Source organism: Myotis davidii, unplaced genomic scaffold, assembly GCF_000327345.1.
Source record: "Myotis davidii unplaced genomic scaffold, ASM32734v1 scaffold14, whole genome shotgun sequence".
NCBI classification, from domain to species: domain Eukaryota; kingdom Metazoa; phylum Chordata; class Mammalia; order Chiroptera; family Vespertilionidae; genus Myotis; species Myotis davidii.
The window spans coordinates 1,263,037-1,268,840 of NW_006287372.1; positions in this window are offsets into that span (position 1 = coordinate 1,263,037).

Sequence of the window (5,804 nt, forward strand, 5' to 3'; positions counted from 1 at the left end):
ACTATATAATATATGTTATAGAATCTCTTAGATGTATCAATAATATAACAGTAAAGCATTTCTTCATGAAGCCCATAATGGAAAGTACATTTTCTTCTAACGTTTGTGATACAATTTTTTTGAAAGTCTCTATTTAAGCATGTTAGGAATTCTGCTGTCCACTGCACATGACTTATCTGAATGCAATCATGTGATGAAATGTGAGGCAGGAGCCACCTGTGTCAACTAGGAAAGATTACTTTTCCTGATAAAATGAGGGAAGGTCCATGGTTTTCCTGCCCCCTTTTCTGCCCACGTGGAACATTTTTATGGAGATGTGGCATCTCTCTTCCTTGTATGGGGACACAAGACTAAGAACCATAGGCCAGCATGCATTTGGTTGTCATTTTGGTTTTTGCAGCCAAAACCATCCTAACTAATATACCACCAGAGTATATACTATTTTCAGGGAAAAATGATTTAGCAAGATAAAAAAAAAATTCAGGTTGATGTGGGTTTTAAACAGGAGAATTAGAAAAGTCAACTTGCATATTGAAAATTTGGTTCTGTTGTAGGAGAATAACTAGTACTAGTAAAGGTTTGAATCAGAGAGCAAATGGAGAAGCTAGAACATGTCCATTTCCATTAGAGATATGAGAACCAAAATTAAGAAAACAACTATGAGATTGAAGACTACATGGAGACAGTTTGGAAAGGTAACTGAGATAAATAAATATGCCCCTTGAAAAGCTACGTGCTTTCCCAGTAGATTAGTGCGTTTTTAAGTGAGGAAAACACAGTAAGGATCTGTCTCTTGTGGAGCTTACATTTCTTATGTGCAATAGATACATACGGATATTTGCTTGGGCTGTGTGTGTGTGTGTGTGTGTGTGTGTGTGTTCATCTCCCTCACCAGTGTATTCCTTGATGATATATTAAATAGTTTCCTCCAGCCCACCCTAAACCCATAGTCAGAAGTTGGGTTTCCCTCTTACACATTATATCTACAATATCATGACTCTCCTGTAAGCCTTTTGTAGGTATTCCCACTGACTTTCTTATTTAGTGAGGGTTCTAAGAGTGTGTTTGCATCATTTCCTTGGGTTCTTGCCAGAGCATTTTTAAATTCTGGCAGAAGTGATTACCCTGTGATACCACATAGACTTTTGTGTAATGGGGAAGCTTGTTAACATTGTATACCTGTCCTTCTATCTTTCCATATATCTCTACCCACATGCTCATCTGCAATTATATCAGCATCTATATCCATATCTATACCTATACCTACCCCTACACCTACACCCAATACTAGTATCCTGTTATCTGTCTACCTGGCATTATAATTATGTCTGATATCTCTTCTTCTTAGTAGTATAGGCAAGGTTCATTAACAATTATAAAATAACTCTTTGTAATTGATGATATAGTTTACATTTTGAAGTTTTTTCACCTGCCAGAGCAATTAGCAAATATTTCAAGGTTTAACATCATTAATTTTTATTTAGATACAGCTTCTAAAATTTCTTGGCCCTGGCCATTTAAACAGTTTAGATAGGCACACATTTCCCCACACATTAATTAAAAACAATTACTATGAAATAAAATAATAAAGCACTTTAAAGTTAAAGAATAATCCTTCTGTGAGAAAAAATAGAATTTTAAAAGACAGTGCCGAAAGTGGTTTGGCTCAGTGGATAGAGCGTCAGCCTGCAGACTGAAAGGTCCCAGGTTCGATTCCGGTCAAGGGCATGTACCTGGGTTGCGGGCACATCCCCAGTAGGAGATGTGCAGGAGGCAACTGATCGATGTTTCTCTCTCATCGATGTTTCTAACTATCTCTCTCCCTTCCACTCTGTAAAAAAATCAATAAAATATATATATTTTTAAAAAGACAGTGACTTATTTTAAATCTTAAAGGTTTAAGTCTAAATTATAAAAAAACACACACAAGTATAAGCTAGTAAAAACTCTATTAACTACTAAGAGCCCACAGTCTTGCAACGTTTAATTTTGACAGACCCAATTCTATTAAGCTGTATATCTATTTAAGTTGAGCTCTAAATTAATCAATGGTATGCATTTAGTTACAAGCAGATGTAAAATAATGAATTGCTTATTGAACCCTTCTTTTTTTCTAGTCTGATTCTAGACAGATAACCAGACAGAGTATATCTGAGTTTTTCCCATGTTTTGAAATCACATCACCAATATTATGAAGTGATGGGTTGGATAGTCTCCACTGACTTTTGTTGGTAAATTAATATTACTAGCTCTCTCTAGATACTGTTTTCTCATTATTTATTGTTTTTTCTTTCTAAGGGTTTAAAAGTAATTGCCTCAAAATATGTTCAAGTCATTCTTTCAAGTGAGAAGACATTAGAATTGCTAACTCACTAGTTGTTATATAATGAGCTATGATATTGTGCTTCTTCTGGCACTTAGCACTCCCGGAAATGGCATTGGATTTCAGCAACCAGAGAGGTCTCCCTTCTCATTTCCCCCTGTGTGATCCACTGCAGATCTTTTACTATACTAAATATCATATAAATATGCAATTTAGGCATGCATAACTGAATAGAAGAAAATTAATATAATTAGTGGCACTATCCAAATGTGTTATTAAATCAACTTAGTCCCATCAAAACATTCTACACATCTACATTATATCAGGCATTGTACTAGATGCTAGAATCCAAATAACATATGCTCTAATCAGTTTTCCAAAGAGCTTATATTTTAATTTTGGAGACAGAATAAGCGCCTGAATACAGTTAGGATATTTAACAGAGGCCCTAAGCTTATAAAAATGCATGATCATATTCATATAAGCATGTCTACAGTATTCACAACCACACCCACTCATCTGTATATTGTATATTGTATCATCTGTATATTGTATTGTGTGTTTACCACCCAAACTCAAGTCCCTGAATAGTTCATTGCATAGACTCTGTACACCGTCATTGGTGTAATGTTTGCTAAGTGAAAGGAGCCATGATGGAGTGTGCAGGAGTAAGCTGTGCACCCAGGCAAGCAGAGTCGCCGACGGAGCAGAACTCTCAGTACTTGAATGAATCAGGAAGGATTTCAGCATAGAGAGGGTGGCTATATCCAGTCTTCCCAGACGCAGAAGCCGGCCACCCTGGCTCACGCACAGCACGGAATTCCAAGCAGAAAGAAGGGCTTGAGAAAGGTGTGAGGTCACAGAGGGCAGGGCTCATGAAGACCCAGAATCCTCCCAGGGCCGTGGGCCAGGGCAGGGAGCAGAGCTGAGGCAACCACAGGTGAAGGCCTTAAAAGTCCGCAGGCTTCTGCTCCATTCTGTGCAGCAGATGTCAGCAGGCAGAAAGGCACCTCTTCTCTGGCTCATCCTGGCGGCAGCCATGGGCCTTCTCATCACATCGCTCCCAAGAGCCACAAATGCCATTTCCGAGTGGTCATCTGTGCAGATACTAACCAGCAACTCTATTGTGTTAAATAATTAAAGAATATGAATGAAACGTGGGAAATGATGGCTTTAGCTTTGTGGAAACATTCCTTGGGGCAGCCTGGAGGATGAACATCAGGGAGCTGTGAGAGAATATTTCTCTTTACTATTAAAACTTAGATCTTGTCAGCTCAATGTTTACCTGTTTAGGCAGAAAATGTCCTGAGTACTGAAAAGATTGTATCTTCTCAAGAGCACATTTAAGTCGCAGAAAGAATGTTCTCAGGTGGACTTGGGATTCACAGCTACTAATTGCTAGAGGGTATATTTTCAATGTCTTTAAATTAGGTTTTTGTTTTCTCTTCAAGGCAACATTTGCATTTTCAAGCTGCAAGAGTGGAGAGCAACATTGTTCAGCACCTCCCCGTCGCCTTTCCCTCCCCCTGGAATCCCCCCCTCCAGGCCTCTCAGCCTCAGAGCCTGGTGCCAAGGCGGCCGCTGCGGGAGGAGGTCCATGCCTGTGTCTAACGGTGGTGAGCACAGAGACACCTTCAGAGAATCCGAACCACCTAAGGAAGCAGCCCTCAAGTCATTTTAAAGGCATAGAAATAAGAACAAAAATAAACAAACAAGATAGAAACAGACTCATAGATACAAAAATCAGACCGACAGCTGTTTTGGGGGCTGGGTGAAAAAGATGAAGGGAATAAGCAAAAAGAAAAAATGAAAAACCTCAGAAGGAGATGGTGAGAGGTTGGAGAGGGTAAAGGAGGATGATGGAAGGAGACTTGACTCAGGGTGGTGAACACACAATGCAACACACAGATGATGTGTACAGAATTATACACCTGAAATCCATATGATTTTGCTTACCAGTTTCACCCATCAATTCAATAGAAAGGAAATAAATTAATTAATTAATTTAAAAAATTTTAAATCCTGAAAACAATGGGGTTTTTAGTGTCAACTCAGCGTGTGATTTCACACATTAACTGTACTCCTTGGCATGAAGTCACGCGTGTGCTCCCAGTCTATGTAAATGAGCCTGCAGCCAACTGCTCCCGGCCTGAGGACTTGGTCACAGTGCCCACTGCTCAGTTTCCTTGAAAAGCTTATTAACCAGCATCCCAGTGAAGCTACGGTCATCTTTTCCATGTTCTGCGCACAAGTTTAGGAATGTTCTGTGCTTCATGAATGCTGCTGGGGGAACGGAAGCCTCCCGAGGGCCCTGTGGCTCCTGAGCCTCTGCCGGGCCAGCAGCTCCCGGAGGATGGAGCACACGCATCAGCAGAGTGCTGCCGCGGAGGCGAAGGGTTTGCTGCAAAGCTCCTGTGGGAGTGTGCCAGGGTCTACACATACCAATGTTCAAAGCCTTTCATTAACATAATAGAGGGCATTGACAATTTTATTAAACTTGGGATTTCCCCCAAATGTTTAAAACCCTTGCGGTTATTAGCCTAATTATTTAAATATATAATAAAAGCCTAATATGCTAAGTGTTCGACTAGTCAAACAGTCACTATGATGTGCACTGACCATCAGGGGCCAGAGCCTTTGACCAGTAATTAATTTACTGCTGGGTTCCTGCTTATCGGGATTGGGCAAGATGGGCTGGATATGCCCTGAAGCCCTTCTGCAGACCCTCCCCAGCCCTGATCATGCACGGGTGGGATCCCTCGGCCTGGCCTGTACCCTCTCGCAATCCAGGACCCCTTGGGGGGTGTAGGAGAGCCGGTTTCGGCCCATTCCCCACAGTCCAGGCTGAGGGACCTCACTGGTTCATGAATCCATGCACCAGGCCTCTAGTATATGTATCCTATATAATAAAAGCCTAATATGCTAAGTTTCCAGTTGACCCATCAGCTATTCAACCAATCAAAGCATAATATGATAATGATATGCTAAGGCTGCTCAACCACTCACTATGACATGCACTGACCACCATGGGACAGATGCTCTAACTGGTAGGTAAGCTTGCTGCTGGGGTCTGGCTGATCGGGACTGAGCCAGACAGTCTGGACTCACCCTGGAGCCCTCCCATGGTTCCTCCCCAGCTGGTCAAACTCCCACATCCCTCCCCAGCCCTGATTGTGCACCCGTGGGTCCCTCGGCCTGGACTATAATGGAGCCCACAGCCAATAAGGAGGGAATATGCTAATTGACTTCCCTTCCCTCAAAGATGGCAGTGCCCACAGCCACAAGATGGCAGTGCCCAGTCCCCTCAGCCCTCCAGCTGCCCAGGGCCGCCTGGGGCTCAGGTAACCAGGGCTGACCGAGGCTTGAGCTGAAGGCAGTGGCAGCAGCAGAGATATGATGGGACATCACCTTCCCCTGATCGCCAGGTTGCTTCCCACCCCTGAAGGCTCCTGGACTGTGAGAGGGGGACAGGCTGTGGGCC